This window comes from Aquila chrysaetos, chromosome 12, assembly GCF_900496995.4.
Source record: "Aquila chrysaetos chrysaetos chromosome 12, bAquChr1.4, whole genome shotgun sequence".
Taxonomy (NCBI): domain Eukaryota; kingdom Metazoa; phylum Chordata; class Aves; order Accipitriformes; family Accipitridae; genus Aquila; species Aquila chrysaetos.
The window spans coordinates 38,223,772-38,244,705 of record NC_044015.1 but is presented as its reverse complement, the minus strand read 5'-3'; the positions used below and the strand labels follow the sequence as shown (position 1 = coordinate 38,244,705).

At 44.8% G+C, this 20,934-nt stretch overlaps 1 protein-coding gene across 1 annotated transcript in view; it reads left to right on the top strand.

Moving 5' to 3' along the window:
- Positions 1 to 20,934, top strand: part of DAB1 (DAB adaptor protein 1) — a 479,714-nt gene that overhangs the window by 216,319 nt on the left and 242,461 nt on the right. Inside the window, exon 2 of the mRNA XM_030031997.2 lies at positions 14,963 to 15,034. The gene's annotated coding sequence lies outside the window, so the exon portion shown is untranslated. The remainder of the gene's footprint in view (positions 1 to 14,962; positions 15,035 to 20,934) is intronic.

The following is a 20,934-nucleotide window of genomic DNA, read 5'->3' as shown; positions in this document are numbered from 1 at the left end:
ATGTGCTTATTTTTAAGCACGCGAGTGTTGGCTGAGCACGTTCCTGCCGCGCGGTATTAGTAAATCGCAAAGGTTAATGCAATAAAGTGTCACTTGTCAACCCGACTGCTAGGGACATCAGCAAGAAAGTGCACGTTTCCCGATGCCAGGAAAACATTTGGTATTTGCAGTGCACGCTGCCCAAGATTCTCCCCATGAGCGCTCTCCACCAAACTCCGCCTCTTATTTTGGTGTCGTTCCCCTTCGTATTGCCACGTTATTCAGAAGGCGGGGGCCGTGACGCTGCAGGCGCTTGGGGACACGCTTCGTTTCCACGCACGACAGCAGCCTTGTCGGACTGAGCGGGGCTGTGCCCGTGCTTTGCTGTCGGTGTTTTGCAAGCGTTGGTGAGATCAGGGCCTCTGCGAAGGGCAGAAGGGGAGGAAAGCAGCTTTTCTGCCTTCATCCTGGATGTTTCTTCCTCGTTCGCTGAAAAACTATCTTTAGATAATTCTGAAAAAAATTCTGTGTGTGTTTTGATAAGTGAATTCCTACAAGGAAGCCAATTTTAGAGCTTTCTAAAGAGATACGACAGCCCTTAGTGCCCCGTTGCCTTCTTTCCCCCCTTGCATCCCCTGGAGAACGTGTGCGAGATTTTGGCATTCACCTTTGAAGGAGGAGCTCCTCAGGGCTACGTTGCCACCTCTGAGTTGCCGTGTAGCTAAGGACTACTTGTTAAGGTTGTTCTGCTTATTTCAGGCTCACATTCGGTTTTATGAACTTTAATGAACAGTAAGTAATAAATTCGCTGAAGAAATTGGGTTAGCCTGTGATTAACATTCAGAGTGATGCAGATGAGTGTACCAATGATGGGAACATGTGCTCACATCACGATGAAATGCAGATGAGAGGCCCTGGAGCAAGCCCAAGGATGTGGGCCAGCGCAGTTTCATCTCTGTCAGCTTTAATCTGATCTAAAGTGCGAGTGCTACTGGCCTGCAGAAGGAATCTCAAACCCTGGGAAGACCTAAACACAACTTTTGTTTTCTATTAGAGGCTATTAAAACATTTTCTTTACAATCAAAGCTCTACAACATAAAAGCTCAAGACACTGTATCTAAAAAACAATATTTCTAGCAGTAGGGAAGAGAGAGGAAAATGGCTGGAAGATGCCTCTTGATTTTGTTTAGCTTTTATAACACGCTGCTTTACTGAACAGTCATTTTAGTCAATTGAAACCCAGCTGAGCCTCATCGTCTTATGACAGCACCGTTGCACAGAACAGAGAAAAAAATCCACCGCCCCCACCCCCCTTTTAAATGAAGTGCAAAGTAATGCTAGAAAGGGAAAGAATAAATCAATTTTAAGTGGTAATCTATGAAGTTGGACAGAAAATGATGAGAAATGAAGCAACTGGTCATAGGAAATTGACCTTGAAAATGGTGTTTATCTTGCGGACGCAGTGGCAGAGCCCCGCTGCTGCTGCAGGCCGGTGGCTAAGGGGGGAATTTAAATCAGAGTTTCTTTGCTTTGAATCTCAGTTGGGTTTTGGGGGAGTTTCTTTTAACTGTGTTCTCTGACAGTTAACGCCAGTGGTGTTGCTCGACAGCATCTGGCAGGTAGGATTTATTCCTTTGTGGCAGTCTCATATTTTACTCTGTTGCTTGAAAGGCTGCGTCTGTTTGGGAGTGGTAATTGCCCAGGGTCAGAAGAATAGCCGTGATTGTGTAATAGATACATATGCCAGGAAAAGAGATGGTATTTTTACCTGACTTTAATTTCCATACAAATAAACACATTAAAGCCAGTAAAAGGACAAATGAGTAATACATGTCACCTCTGCTATTTTAAACTATAACACCTACTTACACCAGAATGATGGCTATTGCAGTGTTATATACATCTTTATTTACAGTAAAGGTACAGAATGCTGTGGGAGGTGGAATATATTGAGTTTTCACTGAAATTCCTCTAGCAGAAAACAATTGACAGTGTATTTCCATGATTTGTGTCTTCCTAGGGCAGATGGTCAGGAGTCCTTCAGGTTATCTAAATGCTTTTTGGTTCAATTGATGACAATCTTGTTCTGCCTTTTTTAGCATCAGCTGTGTCTGTAAGAGAGCCATATGCAACTCATTGTGGTGGGTCATGTCCTGTTCTCAGGCACCTGCTTACTGGGTGTCTTGACTATTCCCAACTAAAACGTGAAGGTACAAGTAGCTGTCTGCCACACCACGGAGACTTTATGGTTTTGATGGTCAGCAAAATAACCTGATATTAACACATTAACTTTACTGAACGTTAGAAATCTTTGTGTCAATTCTAATCTGAACCGTGGAAGTGGGCTATTGGGTTTACTCAGTTGGTTAATATAATCACTGACCTCCTTTGCCAGCACAGATTCTCTTTCAGTGTAAGTCAGGTAGCAAACACAGGCAGGACGGTCGCTGGGGCTGCCCAGGTGTAAGGGAGACCAGGTCAAAGCCCTTAAGTGCCCTATATTGCGCCTGGTGACTTGCCGCAGACTTTGACTTATACGTGAGCTTCTTAGAAGCCTGAGGAATTGCTCATACCGGTCATTAAAAGATGTGATCCAGGCAATATCTGCAAGTAGCAGTTGCTTCTGCTTGTATGGCCAGCATCCACCCTAGCTCTGTGTATGTAAGGGCTTATTTTCCCGGATGGGACCATGCAGGGTTTGGAAATGCTCCAGCTTGGAGCTGAAGGTGTTTCCCTTGGCTGGGAGTATTTCCTGATCCATTCGGTCCTGCCTGTGTCTCCCAGGATAGGATCTGGGACGAGCATCCAGAGCAGGCGACGGAAACAAAGGGAGGGAGGTGGGAAGCGGGGCCGCGGCGGTGCTCGCCGGCAAAGCTCCGGGAGGAGAGGAGGGCAGCCCCGCTCGCTGCAGCTCTCCCTGGAAAACTCGTATTGATCAAGCGGTGGTGACATTCGGGTTGGTTGTGTTATTACAGCGCTTGTGCTCTGATGGAAAACTAACAAATAATAAATCTAAGCAATGTTTTCAGATGGTGCAAAAATTAAGAATTTTGAAGCAAGCCTTCTCCAGATATTTAAAATTCAGAGAGCTTTTTTTGTCCTGGGTCTTGAGATGTTAATGACTTTGACTAATTGTCAACACCACCAATTACTATGACTGATACCTTATCATTTCCCACAATGAGCAATGCTAATTAAAATTGATTGTGCTGCTGTTCTGGCACAGCAGCAAGTTTCCTTTTCATTTTTTGTTTAAACATGAGCTTATTGTGCCGATTTGGTGAATTAAATAAGGAAAGCTCATTATTCTGATGTTTATTTTTGAGCAGGGGTTTTAAGCCGCATTGGAAGCCTGTTAGAAGTGTCAAAGAAATAGAAGAGCTTGAATGCATTGTATTTTTGGAGTACCAAAACATACACCTAATAATAATATTTAGCACTTTTATACCACAGTGCTTTTAACATGATCGCATTTCTGTACAAACGTAACTACTCCTATTATCTCTGTGAGGTGGGTAAACACTATTACTTCTGTTTCACAGATATTGAAGCTGAGACACAGGAGCTTTGATTCTCTAATAGCAGTGCACTTCAAGCTATTCACTTCAATTAGATTACAGATCTCTGTCTTACAGCAGTGTGAGCTGGCTAAGTTATGATTTGCAAGACTGGCTTGCTTGAATTTTATACAGACTTGGCCTTTTATTTCTCACTTATTTTTTTAAAGTATGATTATTTCTTTCTTCCAAAGATAGGATCAAGACTTCCTTGCTGCTGGCCTGCCCTGTGCTGGCTCCTGCCAGTAAATGTCGATTCTGCACGTGCAGGGCACAGCCGTACAGGAGGGCTGGAGTTGTGCAGCTTCGTGTCCCCCGTTTTTGCAGTCTTTGCTTCATCGGCTCAATCTCCTCGTGTCAGGAAGGGCTGTTCTTTATCGGGGAAAAGCTGCTTGCAGGGAGGAGAGATGGCTGGATTATAGTGTGGGACGGTAGCCTGAAACTCATGCGTTGTATATCTCCCGTGCAGCGCTGTAGTTGTATTCCGAATTCAGCTGTGGGTTTTTTATGTGAACTTTTCCATGGGGAATGTTTATGGGACAGGTTATCAATGGAAAATGTACCTGGTTTTTGAACTGTTCTGCTGGTATCCTCTTCTTAAGTGGCTGACTGCAGTTAATAGCACAAGTCTATGACCTTATCCTGTTGGAGATTGATTTAATCTGAACAATTGATTCCTTCCATGATCGATATGTAATGAGTTAATATGTAATGGATGTAAATGCATGGAATTGCCTGAGATATTCCTTACTTCCTCCTACTTAGTCTGTAAAATGAGTCAACTACTTCTTGGTAGTTTTTTTTTAAAAAAAAGGTCTTCTAAAGAATTCTACATGTTGCACTTTTTCATAAACAAGATCTCTCTTAGGTCTTGACAGAAAGAGAACCCATGTTTGCCAGCACAGTGTCTTGCATGAGCGGTTAGAGAGGAGTATGTCAATCAAAAGATGTTTTATGTTTATTGGGGAAAAAAACTTTTAAATGCCTAGCACTTGAAAGCAAGATAAAAATATTTATATTACAGAAATACCAATAGTCCTGGGCTCTATTTCTTGATTATTTACAGCTACATGAATTTCCCATGAGCATTAATTTCTCTTCTGATCCTGATATGAGCTAGGAGCAACCTTATAAATCTGTAGAGCTCCTTATGCCATACTGCCACAACTGACTCCAGGGCAAATCCTCCTTGCTGCAAAAAGGGGAGGTCCTTCTCTCCCCAACCCTCTTGGTTTGGCTCTCCTGTTCTACCAGTAGTGTTCATGGGGACCTAGATCAAGTTAAAAATCTCGCTGAAAAGTAAAAAAAAAATAAAAATAAAAAATATATATATATATATAAAAAGAAATGTTTTCAGCAGTGACCAGTTGTTTCATGTGGGTTTTCTGCATGGTTATGTGAAAGCCAAGGTGGAACCAGGCAGGTGGGGGCTGAGAGTCAAGGCTTGGGTGTGGGATCTCGGAACCAGCCCACCTCCACCGCAGCATCACGGTTTGATGCCTAATAGAGCTGACCCTGCAAGCAGGGCCTCATGCTGTCTCTCTAATGGTGCTCTCCTGAGCGTTTCACCTAGGTTAATTTGTTTATGTTGGGAAAGCGCTAGGAAATGGTGCTGGAGAAGTGCAAAGTGTTCTGACTGGACATAAGCACTCCCTCTTTTTTAGCAGTAAAAGAGCTGAAAAGAGCGGTGGTGTGTGTTCAGCTGCCACGCACTGATGGCACCATTATCAGGAGGTAACGTGTTGCCATTAGCACGTGAAGCTGTGAAATAAAATGCCAAGTGTGTCTTCTTGAAGCCCATTGGACCTAATTCTCCTCTCATCTGTATTGATGTCTCTCCACGGACTACGCAGAAGTTGCTCGCGATTTAGACTGTAGAAAATCAGAGGGGAATCACTGGTGACTGACTCCCTCAGTGTAACAAGCTGTACGTGGAGGCAGAAGTTTTTACTTTCATTTCCAAATGTCCCCTGGAGTTTTGTTGTGAAAAGTCAGTTATGAAAATTGAGAGTGTGAAGGGGGGGAATATGTCATTTGGGTTGTGATTTGCCGTTAATTAAACTTTAGCGTGACACATCCTTTATGTCAGGGGATTACTGATTCTCATCTTAGTGGCCTGGTACGACAGAGGAGCATCCCCATCGAGATCAATGCTCATTATTATTTTCTTCATTATCATCATGATCCTCATCAGTATTTGTTCTACAACACTGGCTGTGGAACGGAAGCGTAGGCAGAGTTGACCCTCGCCCCTTCCCATTCAAAACCTTTCACTTTTAACAGATAAGAGATACAAAGGCTGCGGAGGGGAAAGTGACAGTGAACTCATGACAGAGGATTAGATCCAGCTACTTGGAAGTCAAAATCAGCCTTTCTTTCCACTACAAATGACATGATGAGATAATCAGTTTTCATTATTTTCATCAGAGTACAAGCACTCACATGTAGGTTGAAACCCACAGCGCACAAGATGGTGATGGATGTTATCAGACAGGTTTTAGCTGCGTGAAGCTCACACATCTGTGCAAGAGAGCAATTCAACGGTGGGTGGGAATGGAGTCTGCCCAAATAACAGGCAAGGCAGAGGGGAAGGGTGGTCAAATTTAGTAAATGTTCCCTAGAGAGAGAAGATCTGGCATGGAAGGTAAGGTCCACAGCCTTGACCTATTCGTGTTTGATACCCTAAGTGGGATTTTGAGAACTGTTCTTCTTGCAACTGAGGAGAAAGAATGTTACTGTGGGGGAAAATACTCATTTTACAGTCTCAGGCCTGAACCATGGCTTTAGGGTGGCACTGTAAGTGGCAGGGAGCCCAGTATGATTTGCTTGCCTAGCAGTAGCTCCTCCTTGAGGTGCAGGTGGGCTGACATCAGGACGGGGAAGCTCGGCCTCAGAGGGAGACCAACAGAAGCAAGGTTCAACTCCTGCTCAGCGCCCCTTGAAATAACCCCCTCAAACCCTGTTACGCTCACTGCGGGGATGCTGCTGGCATGGAACGCCGAGAAAGGGCAGACGCTGCCAGAAGCATCTGGGAAACAAATTCAGAAAGATTGTCCAGATGTGGAATGACATCTGGGGGCAAATGCAGGGGCAGAAGACCTGACTGAGATCCCATTCCTGTCTGAATGATAATGAATGTAGGGCTGGAGAGAAGCTGGGATCAGACCGTGATTGCAGACATACCCTGGCAAGTCAGCCTGTTTCTGGACCTCTTTTGTGCTACGTGTGGCACAGCAAGAGAAGCATCTGCACCGGCAGGTACCTGGGGGAGACCTCAAACACAGCAAGCATTTGATGATCTGACTACTTTGTTTTGTTGGTTGACCTCTTGTAAAATCTGCAAAAAGGACCACAGAAAAAGAGGTGTCCCTTCAACTTGGGGACATGGACCTTTCTGCTTAAAAATCAGTTCTTTTGGATGCTCAGGAACAGAAAAGACTCTTGCCAACCTGACAGCTCATTTCTTCTGGTTTGAGATGTAGAAGGAGAGGTGCCATTTCTGTGACTCCTGTTCTGACAACCAACTGATAATCCCACAACCATCCCCTTAGTACCAGTAGTTTCTCCTTCTGCTGATTTCACATAGAAATGATGGGATACAAACATGTTGAAGTTGTTGTAGGCTGTGCCACAGGGAAAGCTGCAGCTCTCACGTTGGGGAAAACCTCAGCTCAGACTATAACAACTATTGAAAGCTTTGGGGTTCCTGGAACAGATCAAAACTAGTCAGGATCAGCCTGATGAAAGAGGTGTTAATCCTGCTGCTCATAAAGAATTTAAGAATATAAATGTATGAGCTGCAGCCTGGAAGATTAGAAGAACACTTAAATAAATGATAGAGGCTGGATTGATGGAAAGGCTGTCATGCTGGGATCAACTTCTCTGTCTTCTGCACTAGCCAGTTCCCAGCTGCTATAGAGCTTCCAGTTAGGGAAAAGCACTGTTGTAATAGTGGTTGTGAAGATCCCTGCCTATGGCCAGTGTCCAGTGGTCCCTGTCCTACCATTCAAACACCATCTGCAGGTCCTGTAAAATGCACTTAACTCTCTGTGGGATGCTGGTTTGACAGCAAGCTCTTCTAAATAAATGCTTGGAAAGAAAGACGTGCCTGCCAGGGAATGGACAAGTGTGGTGGGTTGACCTTGACTGGCTGCCAGCTGCCCACCCAGCTGCTCTCACTCCCCCTCCTCAACAGGATGGGGGGAAAAAATGCAATGGAGAAGCTCATGGGTTGAGATAAAGATAGGAAGATCGTTTACCAATTACTTTCATGGGTAAATCAGTCTGGACTTGGGGAAAATTAAAATAATTTACTGCCACTTAAAGATAGAGTAGGGTGGTGAGAAACAAAGACAAAAGCTAAAACATCTCTTCCCTGCTTCTTCCCAGGCTCAACTCCACTCCTCCATTCCCAGCTCCTCTAACTTCTTCCGCCCCCAGCAGCGCAGGGTGGGTGGGAGCAGGGTGTCGTGGTCAGTCCGTAACAGTCTCTCACTGACGCTCCTTCCTTCTCACGCTTTTCCCCTGCCCCAGCGCGGACCTTTCCATGGGCTGCAGTCCTTCAGGATAAACCTTCTCCAGCGTAGGCTCTTCACGGGCCGTGGTTCCTTCAGGAAATACCCTGCCGCTCCAGAGTGGGGTCTTCAGTGTGGATATCTGCTCTGGTGTGGTCCTCTCCATGGGCTGCAGGGAAATACCTGCTCCACCGTGTTGTAGGAAATTTGTCCCCGTGACCGGAGGCACCAGAGCTCCCCTGTCCAGGAGGAAGCAGCTTCTGCTTAGAGGGGGGTTTGTAGCTGGCAGCGGTGGGGATCTGCATGGGTTCTTGGATCCACGAGGCAAAGAGGTGATTTTGATGCATTTTCCTGGCAGCACCAGCTGTGGTCTCCCCTTCTGGGAGTCGTGTTAAGTTGCAAGTGTTTTGTAAGGTAATCTTTTTTTGTTAAATGCTTATGGAAAGGATTAGCTATATTTCAGAATACCTAAGGATAGATAGCCTTGGTTTATAAAATAGATGACAATGCTAATTTATTGCAGAAAACAAACAGAATACTTTTTTTTTCCGAAAAAGAAGATTTCATCACAAGTTATAGAATTAATGTATCACTTAAAAAAAAAAAAAAAAAAAAAAAAAAGCCAAATTTCTTTCTCCAAGTGTTGAGGATCTGCTCAGGTTCACCCTCTTGCTCATTTTTGCTGCATTAGTGGGCTCTCCCCACTTTGAGCCCTGCGCACCCCAGCGTGTTCTCAGGGTTGCTCCAGGAACCTGGTTTGGGGAGATGTTTTGGTTGCATCAAAGTGTTTTGCGGATCAACCTCTGGAGGTGAACTGGTGTCATATTAAAATGTTTGCTGCATGTAAGAAGAGTTTTGGGGCTGGTACGGACCCAGAGAGGGTGGCAAGCTGCTCCCTCTCGTGTAAGCGTTCTAAGCCGGTGCATTTGCGTAGCACATGGGTTAATGGGCCGCGGCTCAGACTTGCTGGAAATTGCCCGTGACCGTAGCACTGCGGTGACGTTTGACCTCTCCTGGCCCTGAACCAGAGCGGTGTCCCCTTTGGGTGAGATCTCTGCTGCTCTTTGCAGCAAGCTACAACTCTACAGCTTTTTATGCACTTAAAATGGCTGCCGGGGAGAGGACACAGAACATACTTTCCTCTTGTGAAACCCCCTTTTATGGTGATAGGTATATTTTAGCATTATGGATTTTCCTAACATATTTTGTTGAAAGGCAGTGAGATTTCCAGTGCGCATCTGTGTGTGCTGAGCAGCTGCTGGCGCACAGAGCTGGGTGTTGGGCCGGCTGCGAGGTTCGTCTATGGTAATTTGCCCCTCTAGAGCACGGCACAGCTAATGAGCACAGTCCCTCCAGTCATAGGAAGCGCACAGACACTCATCAGAACAGATCGGAAACAGCCTCTGCTGACCAGGCTCATGAAAAAGCTGTGTTTTGTGCATAGCACATAGCAGGATGTTGCATATTTTTCATTATTAACTCCAAATCCATACAATTAGGGGTAAAAAAGAAAATAATATATTTTTATCCGTTAAGTCTAATGATAAAATAATTCCCAAGGAAAATATTGATCCCTACCTTGACCTCTCTCTCTTATAAAATAGGAATTTTCATTGTTTCACCGGTTTGTCAGTGCAGTGTATGTACTGGAGTTGGCAGTACATCTTGTATAAACATGAGCTCCGCTGTCCTGTTCCCTTCCCTTCCTTCCACCAAGACTTACCTCTTTTTCTTTCCCTGCCTGTGGGTGATGAGTAGTGTGTCTGCTCAGTGGATAGAAAGGACAAAATGCCTTCTTGTGACACCAGAAAGAAAATGATCCAGGGAGTTACAGAGCACTAAGCCTTTCATTTGTACCTGGTAAACTGGTTCAAATGATAAGAAAAAAAGAAAACATTTGGGAGATGCTGATAAGATCAGGCTTATCCAGTAGAAAGGTACTGTAGGATGTGGCTGGAAGTGATAGGAGAAGCCTAGGCTTGATGACCCAGCAGGTCACTTACAGTCTTTCACTCTTAATCTCTTAGAAGTCTTTGAACTTGTCAATAAGAAACGAAGAGAGAGGAACTGGCTTATCTCATTTATTTACGATATTGAAAGGTCTTTAGCAAGGCCTCTCGTAGAAAGCAGTTAAAAAGACAAGGTAGGCGGGTGAAAGGGAAAAGTATAGTTGTGAATCAAAACCTGAAGCGAAGATTAGGTATAACCGGGCAATTTTCACCGTTGCGGAGGGTTAAACCAGGGGTTCCTTGTATGTTTCTAAGTCCTATATCAGGTCTTTGATCTGGGATGGAGAAGAGGTGGAAGGGTAACTGGGTTTGTGGGTAGCAAAAAGCCACTGAGGTCAAGTCCAGAAAAGGCAGTGAGGAAGGTCAGAACAACCTAAACAAGCCAATAACTACGTGACACAACATCCAAAAAATGTTCAGTGTTAACGTATGGCTTTTGCCCACCCTGTGGTTTCCATTTGAATTTGCTATGGTCAAATCAGAAATAAAAGTCTTCCATTCTGCAGTCCATGTAGGAGAAGATCTTGTTGGGGCTGCTAATGGGAGAAGAGATGACTTCTCCCCAAGAACCTCCCCAGAAGGGTCTGCATTTCAGGAAAAAATGTATGTGCTGGTTTTGGCTGGGACAGAGTTAATTTTCTTCACAGTAGCTAGTATGGGGCTATGTTTTGGGTTTGTGCTGAAAACAGGGTTGATAATAGAGGGATATTTTCATTACTGCAGAGCAACGCTTACCCAGAGCCAGGGGCTTTTCTGCTTCTCACCCCACCCCACCAGCGAGTATGCTGGGGGGGGGGCACAAGGAGTTGGGAGGGGACACAGCCGGGACAGCTGACCCCAGGGATATTCCAGACCAGATGACATCATGCTCAGCATAGAAAGCTGGGGGAAGAAGCAGCAGCAAGGGGGGGATGTTTGGAGCGATGGCGTTTGTCTTGCCAAGTCACCGTTCGGCGTGCTGGAGCCCTGCTTTCCTGGAGATGGCTGAACACCTGCCTGCCGGTGGGAAGTGGGGAATGAATTCCTTCTTTTGCTTTGCTTGTGTGTGCAGCTTTTGCTTTACCTATTAAACTGTCTTTATCTTAAGCCGCGAGTTTTGTCACTTTTACCCCTCTGATTCTCTCCCCCATCCCAGCGGGGGGGAGTGAGTGAGCGAGCGGCTGCGTGGGGCTGAGTTGCCGGCTGGGGTTAAACCACGACGCTGCACCAGTGACTTCAGACTCCAATTAATGATCCTTTTTCAGAAGTACAGAAGGGTTAGACAAACAGATACGTAGTATTATCTAAAAAACTAGCAATGGTACTCAGCATGAGAGTAGTCCCATTAGTGAAGGAACCCAAATTAAGAGGCTTCACCTATCAGTATGAACAGTTTCCCCAATTACTACTGGGATTTAAGTTAGATTTTCTTCCTCTCTTTCGACACCACATCTTGTTTCTTTTAAATAGCCATGTCTGTCTCTTTATCCTAAACAGAAATTTTGAATAAGAGTTAAGAAAATATCATCTGTTTGTTTTGCCTGCTGGTCTGACTGTGACAGCCGAGCGTGTTCCCTACACCACAGATATAAAAGACCGTGGCACCTCTGAATTGACGGAGCCTCCTGCCTGCCTGCCTGCCTTGCTTATCTCTCTGCCTTTCCCCGCTACCTTTTAAGCCAGAGAAGAGCTACTAGATGTCCCTTTCAAAGCTGGGGACTGAAGTCCTGAATGTTGCTAATTAGCGGTGAGAGCCTTTTAAGGAATTGAAATGTTGCATTGTTATGATTTGGGAAACAAAAGCTGAATAAGAACTGTAACACTTAACTATGGAATTCCACTTTATTTTTCTCTAATGCAGGCTAAGCTGCCTTACAGCAATCTTTTAAATGTAATGATTGAGACTATTATAGGAAGTACTATACAAAGCAACATTTTTTTTTTTTGCAGCCTAAATAATAAGTAGGGCAAGGTTTTAAATGAGGCTAGAGTAATGAATGCTGTACAATAATTTTGATGATAAATTTCCCCGGAGGATAAAGTGGAAGAACAGAAGCAGGCTGTATTTAATCATGCAAAGTTAAAGGAATGCAGACCAACAAATATTTATAGAGATGTACAGTTTTTCTAACCTTTTCTGAGATATTCTTGCCCCTTTTCACCTGAGAAACCTAGCAGAAATTCAGGTCTTTTGGTGCGTAATAATTAGGAGGAGGAATTGATCACATAGGGTCAAGTGTTTCTTTGATGTAGCGCGCAGAAATTCCTGCTTCCTTGCAGGCTGGAGGACTCAAACAATAAGACATTTGTTTTTCACAGCTATTTAATTCATCAGAGAGTCTGAAAAGCTTGCTTTGAGCAGATATACAGCATGTGATGACATATTCCGCAGCTGCTCTTCACCTACGGTTGACCCAAGCAAATATGTCCCCACCATAGAGTAGAGCACTGCGCAGAGATGCTACCTTTGCTCCCAAAAGCAATATAGTTGCCTTCATGCAATTCTACGTGCAGAATAATGAGAAGGCCTGGGCATTGCATTGCAGGGACGAGATCTGGGCTTCCACTTACTGAGCAAGCTCAAAATCTTTGCTCTGTGCTCCATCACCAGGTGTAGACCTGCCCTTCCCATGCCTGTACCAAAGGCCGTCCTCCTCAAAGGTGATGCTCCTCAGCTGTGGTTTCTTCTGGTCTTTGCTGTTTGTCTTCAGGAGGCAAGCACGACTTCAAAAACTAAGAGACAGTAAAAAAAGTCACTGCTGACATCTGGCTTAGCGTGTTTCTGGTTGTTCTGCACAGATGCACGTGCTTGTTGTAGAGTTAGGCAATCATTCCATAAAGCATAGGGTTGGTTGCTTTGTGTTTGGTTTTTTTTTTTTTTTTTTTAAATAACTGCTAAAAGTAGGGTGTTTCAGAGGACTTTAGCTCAACCTATAACAGTATTCACTCTGCAGAGGCAAAAACCTGAAGATTTCTGTTCTGCTGATCAATACTTAGAGCATATATCGATTTCCAATTTAGGTGTTAACTTTTTAGCTCTTAGAAATGCTCTTTATATCAATTTTCACCTTGCCTGATGTTCATTATATGCTGAACATTATGACAGTGAGTAAGCTAGGATCTCATCTGGCAAGACAATTAGTTCTAGTGACTTCAAGACTGCAAGGTGCAAAGATTTACTTGTCTTGTGTAAGCATCATGGTAGCACGAAATACCTGTGTTTAAGGCAATGACCTGAGAAATGCTTTTATTCTGGCCTGGCACAGGCTGCTTCTAGTGTTTCTTAGTCTGCGTAGTCCATCCCTGAAATGATATACTAAACTAATTAATAGCGCTGTTTATTACGTTCATGTTGTTTTCTCATAATAATTCATAGAAAATGAGCCTGAGGTCCACAGCTCAGGTTGCTGGATGGCTGGACTTTAAGCAATAAGACACACATGGTAAGCAGTGCATTCCTATGCGATTATGCTTCCAGTAGTGTTAGGAGGCACAAGGTCAAAAGGCTCAGTGACTTTAACTACCTGCGAAGTGCCATGTAATCCCCTGCAAATGGGCTGTCTACAATGTCTTATTGCTGTATCAGAGAGGGAATTATTTCTTTTTCAAGGCAGCTACATGAATTACCTCTGTAATTGGCACAGGTATGACATCACTGACTGCCAATCAGAAATCCTCCTTGTCTTGGATTTTAACACCTTAATTTCAAGTTCAGGTCATCAGATCAAACTGATTTTATTAGAATGGTGGTTTATCCTCTATGCTCAGAGTCCCATCTGCTTGCTTTAGCGAGGAAAGCGCTATTTGTACTTCGTGCCTGTGTGTTGTGAATTGCTCTGCAGTAGCTTTTGCATCACCATCAGGCGCTAACGGTGGCTGCAAAGTCTTTGCGGAGCTGGTGACATGCAAGCCATGGCCTGACTTGTAGCGCCTAGAACGTTATTTAGACTTAGGAACTCAAGCAATCAAGGAAGCAAGAGGAGGGCAGACAGCAAGGTAAGCACTTCAGGATGCAGGCAGCACGGCCAGGATTTCAAAATCAATGCGTAGCCATCAAATTCTTTCAGCCTCGCACTGTCTTTTCTTTTTTATTGGCAAACATAATCCCAAAATAATAAAATTGTCCCAATTTACAGTTATTGTTGATAAAATAAGTACACATAGGTTACAGCTTTACTAGCCTGAGCAGATGAGGAGCAGGCCACAGGAAGGATGCTATTTATCTTAGTGATACTGAAAGGACTGTAGGCAGTTGTTGCCATTTTGGAAGGGGGGGGATGAAGGCCCCCAGATGGGGAGATTTCCCCCCCCCTTTTTTTTCCCCACTTTAAACCCTAGCAGAAGAGAAGGTAAAGGCACAGCCCCTAGGAAGCCCTTTGGGCTCATTTCGCTGGCTTCCAGCCAGTCGCTCCTTTGGCAGGGGAGAGAAGAGCCTGCACTAAATCCTGTGGTCGGTCCTAGAGGATGTTTTTCCTTTGGGAAAATGAGAACGGATGCCAGAGGTCACGGCTTGCCTGCGTCTCGCGTCTGCTGCTGGGTGGGATGAGAGCGTCTGCGCGTGGGAAGGTGCGAAAGCCACTGGTCGGGGGGATGCTGTGAAAGTTGCTGTTCAGTTGCAGAGGGTTTGGGGGCAAAGCGAGAGGAGTCATCATCCTGTTAGAGGGCAAAAATTTAACAAATAGTTTTAAAGGCTTAAAATAAATCTGCCTTCGTAACCCGACTGCAGTGCTTTTTTCCTTAGATATGTTACAGAGGTAATGATGCCTCTACAGTGAACTCAATTAACCTTCTGCAGCCTTCCGTGTGACAGGGAATCCTAAATCTTCTTTTTTATGAGTGTATGTGCAAGATTTGAAGCTACTCTGAACTTAGCATTAATAAATGCCATTTCCTAATTGGTGCCCATTTGTTTGTTTTTTTACAGTGAGAAAGACATGGTGGCTGTGAGTGGGATCTAGCGTTCATGGTTGAAAAGAGCTTTCCACACTGGAGTGAGGTAACTTTATATCATCATCATCATTATTATTATTATTATTATCGTAAATCTGTTGCTTGTGCGTGGGTGCCTTTTTGGGTTTCTGTTGTTCAGCGATGTTATAAGATGATCTTAAGGAATTTAGCTTTGTTTCTCTGCGTTGTTTTGTATAAATGGACATCCATTGCCAATAAGAACTATGTGGCTCTCCTCTGTCTGAGACCCAGTACATTTTGAGTGTCCTTTGGAAGTGCTATGGGAAAAAGGATGGGAAGAAAAACCTGTGTATTTAGGCTTCCGCAGCTCAGTTTCCCTACAAATCTTCCTTCTGCTCTGTGGTACATCCTAGTAGGTGCCCATCACATCAGGAGACTCAGTAGAGTTCGCTCCTGCCTCACTTCTGAGATCTTTGCATGAACACACGCTGTACGGAGCAAAATGTTTCATCTGGGAGGGAAGATGTCAGCGATAAATGAGAAAACAAGAGAAATGGATGATCCCCCATAATGCATACCCTATAATATAATCATTGTTGTTTGATAAAAGAGAGACTTCTAGCAACTCTCAGTGCCCTGCTAGGTATGTCTGGATTTATTATTCAAAAAGGCACAATCAAATCTCTTCATTCAGTTGACAAATGGGAGCTATTCAATTCAGTATCTGCCTCTTATTTATAGCATATAGTGGGGTGATTTATATGCTGGCTGCAGATCTTCCAAAACAGTTTTAATTAGCAGCATTGGCTATTAGAATGAGAGTCCTGTAGCTTCCCTGTCATACGCGTCCCCTTAAAACCTGATAGAAATCTTACCCTTTGCCAGGCAATGCTTCTCTATTTTTTTTGTAATGCCAGCAAGGACATGTACCTGTGCTTTAGTAGCTCAGAGGATGCATTCAGGTTTGCAGCTCCGAGGGGGCAGGCAGGGGAGGACGAGGAAGGTAATGCCATTTATTGCTGTGCTTTGGGGAAACAGGGCAATCCTTGGGGCATCAGCGCTAATATCACACAGGAGTTTGCAAATGTCATAAGTGACTTCGGTTTTGAGAACAAAGTAAGCGCCAAAGAGGCCAAGGCCAGCTGCTCGGGCTGCCGGCACCGGCGTTTCTGGATTCTGCTCTGGATTTCTGTGCTTGGAGGAGGATGGATCTGAGAAGGCAGGAGCCCTCATCTTGGCGTGTCCTGTGGTTGGAGCGTTCACAACATTATTTTTCCTGTGTGCATTGTCTGATGATATAAGTAAGCATTTCCCCAGCTGTTCCCTTATCCGCAGAGCTGCTCTGGCTTGTGGTCTAATTGGTACCCCTGAGGTGCAGACCAGAGTAAGGCACAGCGCGGAGGTGAGTTCAGTAAAGGCACTAGTTTGAGTCTCTATTATTTTCACGCATCTAGTAGGAATGTAATCCCTTTGAGGCCTCTGCCTATCTGTCAAACCTGAGATCAGCCAACAGGTTCAAACGTTATTTGGGGAAGCGATGACTGACAGAACAATTGCTTGTCTCTTGTTTTTTTTTTTTTTTTTTTTTTTTTTCCAGGAAACCAGGCTAAAAAAGCACAGGAAACATAAAGAGTGTTTTTTGTGGTTTATGCAGTGTGTGTAGCATGCAGAATGGTCTGTTGTTACGTTTCCACTGATCTTTTTTTGACACGAGCAATGCAGTCATTCTGTCTTTGCATCAAATAAGCCTTTGTACTACTTGTCACCAGCGCGCAGTGTCTCTGTATACGTGTAAGCTCGATGTTTGCTACATCCCCTCGTCAAAACTCTGCTGCTGCTGCCTGCAGGTGGGCGGTCCTGCTAAATCTCTGGGTGTTTTACAGCAGTGTGCTGTCAGTGACATTTACTCTGGAGAACAAGAAAACCTTAGAAAATCTTAAGTTTAAGGTTGACAATAATATGAGAAGAGAGGACACGAGCACCTGACCTGGTCGCAGATGCTTAGTGTCTCTGCGTGTCCGTTCCTTGGCGGTGGTCAAGGAAGGAAGTCACAACTGAGACAGGAGGCGGAATAAAGTTCATCGCTGCCGCGCCAACACTGTACATGTGTGATGCTTAAGCGACTGATGGGAAAATGAGGAAATAGGAGATGAGGACATAAAAAATCCTGCTACAAACAAGCCTGAAATACACGTGGTCAGAAGAAAGGGTAAATAGGGTGGGGAACAGCAGGGAGTGGAAATGGTTCCTGCGGTTTGCAACTGGGAGATGATGGGCCCTGCAGCCAGGGCAGCAACACAGCCACGGGGAATTCACAAATCAATGCCTACACTGTGAAATAGTCCAAGTCCTCTGGCTGAAGGCAAGTTAGATTTTTGTGGGTTGTTTTTCTCATCTACAAAACTTCTGTTTCGGTATTTTTATTTCCTTTTCTGAGCATATTGGTAAAGCCCATTGTTTAAGGAAGCTTTCACGTTATTAACATATTTGGTCTTGTCTTTAAGCCAAGTGAGTAGTATTTGGTAAGCTGTCTTTGGATATTACACTAAGTGCTTTTCTACTGCAATTCTAATAGAGTGTAGGGCTGAATTTGATAGTGTTACCTATTAGTGATTAGAAAGCAAAGGGCTTTCAGTGTGTCTGTACTGCAGAATTGGCTTTGATTGATAGATCAGGCATTATGCATTTCATCATTTTAAAATTTGGTCTTAAAGTAATGAGATTTCCTTTTAAAATTCCTCTTTTCCCCAACGTTTTGAAAACATTTTGAAGGCAGGAATCAGGTAGGAAAAGAAAGAGGAGAGAGAACAGTTTTGTTCATAAACACTTAAATTGTGCATTAGTCAGTGGTACGGGCTGAACTCTGCCGGAGAAAGGTACTTTTAAATTACCAAAATATTAACATTGTAATTATTGAGCATGGATAATAGTTATGAATTATGGATCAGTCAGGTTAGCAAAGTCACAGCTGCCTAATAGAGAAAGGTATGATGGGAACGTGAGGGAAGATGATTGAGGATTCCCTCTTAATAATGCTTCTCTCGGCTAAGGAGGTTGCTGCTCCTTCTGCCGGTCCCAGAGAGCTGCGAAAGCCCACCGAGGGCTGCAGCATCACTGCCTGAGGAGCGCTTGCTCTGCGGGGGGACAGTCGCTGTGCCACCACGGCTTTTTGGTGTGCCAGCCCAGCTGGAAGGCCCTAGGTGCTGAGCTTTACTCGACACTGTCACCGCTTGTCACCACTGAGAAGTCCTGGCGTGCTCCGAGGCACAGCACCTGCAACAGGAATCGCAGCCGCTTTTAAACCTTGTCTTCCCTGAGGAGGCTGCGGAGGGTGGCAGCGATGCTGGAGTGGTTAAGGACCACGGCTCTAACTTTGCTGATGACCCACTATCTCATCTTGAGAAAATAACTTCCCGACACTGCCTCTCAGTTCCCCTGTCTGTAAAATGAAGATAACGTCATGTCATACCTCTGCAAAGTGTTTTGACATCTATGAAGGAAAAGTGCAACCTCGAAGCACGCAGAGAATATCCTACTACCAGGCAACTCCAACAGGAGCTCTGGGCAGCGCTCACTGTTAGGATGTATATTTTTTTTCTCTGTGACTGGGGGTTGCAGTGGCAAGAGGTCCTGCCCTGTCCCTCTCCATTTTATAAGGGCAAGTTGCTGGTGGTGCTAACACACAGCTGCTCTTCCATCAGTTATTCAATTTACATCTGGCCAGCTTCTTGCCTTTCTTCAGCTGCATCTATTTTCTCCAGACAAAATCAGTTTTGCTTTTACTTCATTTATTTAGAGGAGACCTGTAACGTGTTCGAATTGTTTGCAATAAACTTTTGAGATTCAGTGACCTTTCTTAATCAGGAAAGGGGTTTTTTTTGAGGTCTACAGGAAGAATTAATCATATGTAAACTGTTTGCTTTAAAAAGTCTCTTACTGAATTTGGGATTTCCCAGGTAGCCATCGAAAGGTCAGAGGCTGGAGGCAGAAGCCGTGAGCAGCTGGAAAGAGGGGAGCTGCAGAGCACTGCAGAAAAACCGTCTCAGAGCGGTTTCAGAAGTAGGGAGAAACCTGTGGTAACACATGGCATTGGGGAGAGCCCAATGTGTTTGAAAGACTGGCCTCAAGCCAGAAATTTGGAGCCTCTAAGGAAACAATATACAGACTAGCAGCATGCCATTGTACCGTGCTCATCTTTTCTTGGAATATTCTGTGGTTTCAAAAGCAAGTTTGTGCTTTCAACAAAATGTTCCTTGGCCCTACAAGAGTTTTAAGTCATATGTGGCTCAAAGGAACCACGAGAACTTTGAAGAAGTTTGCAGTTGGCTGCTGGCGTCTCAGCTGGAGGTACAGTCCCTTCTCCCAGGCACACAGGGTACAGGAGTCTCTAAAGGAGAAGATTTGCCTCGTGGACCCTGCCACCGTCAGCTGCTGCTGAGAGCAGTGTGTCCCTCCGAGTGTCCACCTAAACCTTCCCAGCATTGCAGTGCTGTAGCGAGGACCATCCGGACTCCAGTCCCCTCCTGCTGCTGAGAGCAAGTCGCAGGGCTGTGCCGAGGAGGGACATCCCGAGTCTCTGCAGGAACCAGCAAAGGCACTGCTGCCTGCATCTGTTGCTTGATGGACTGGGGGAGAGGAGGTTAGATGCAGTTCATCCTTGCAATTGCAAAAATGGGTGAAGTTACCTTCAGCATCCTGAAGTAGCAACGGCTGTAGAAGCAGAGGAATGGTAGGGACTTTCTAGGTTATCCACTCATTTGTCCTATACCTTTGTGTCACACTTTGGAAGTGGATTCCCCAAAGAGTCCCTTTCCCAGAAGCTCCCTGGGATGAAGCAGAGTTGTCAGTCAAGTTGGGTAGTTCATGGTCAGAGCGGTGGAAGGCGTCTCCGAAGCTGCCAGTGCAGAATCCATGGAGAGAGAGAAGGCTTTCCTCTGCAGGTCTGCTTTGTGTCGTTGCTAAATAGGTTCGATGAAGTTTAGCTTGGGGGATTTCACAGTACAGCAAACCCCTGTGGGGTTGTCTCCTACCAGCCTCTATAGCAATGATTATGGGGACCTTATAGCTCTGGGTTAAACCCAGGCAGGAAAAAGAGTTCATGGAGAAAAGGGCAGTTGTCAAAAGAGAGGGACAGTCAATGTCATCGATATCCTGCAATGGTGTGGTGTATGAGGTCCTTACTAAAGAAGGTCTTTCTCTGAATTTTACAGAACTCTGCATGTTTAAGCCAAATCCCTTAATGTTGTTTTAATGTGTTTTGCTGTATTCAGCAGTGGTGTTTACCTGTGAGCCCTTGGCACGCTGTTTCTCAGTGAAGATAATGTTGGGAGATGTCTCACAAATTAGTTGCAGTGCAGCGAAGTCCTTGATTTCCTACCATGCAGCTCTGTTGTTCACCCCACTTAGCTTCTTCTGATGATGCAGCAGAGCCTGTTCTCAAACTTGTTTTCAAATTTTTATCAAATCTTGGAAAATAATTGCATTACGTGTTACCTGGAAGCACATTTGGAGAGTTTCACTCACAGAAGTGCATCGCGTGACAGACACAAGAGTTTACCTAACTTCTTCCTTGCCCGTACAGAAGGAGGACATCTTGAGCACCGTTAACCCTTCCTTCCCTTGCAAGCAAGCGGAGGGAGGGAGATGGCACCTCACCAGCCATCCGTCTGCAGTGTGCGCTCTTCACTAGGGATGTATTTAGGGCCTGATTTCTGCCGGTGTTCAGAGGGACCTTGCTCCAAGATGGCTCGGAGCCCAGGGGCTTCTCGGGGCTCATCCTGCGGCAGTGAAGCATTGGCATTGCTCTTTCTCCCGATGATTAAAGAACAGGGCTTTCTCTTTAAAGAGTTCGTTCCTCAAAAACATTAATGGAAAAGTTATGGGCTAGAAACATTTCCGTCCAATCCAGAACACACAGAAAGTCTGGATATGAATGATTTAAAGACTATGGGAAAGCATAAAGATGTTGAGGTGAATTTACTACTT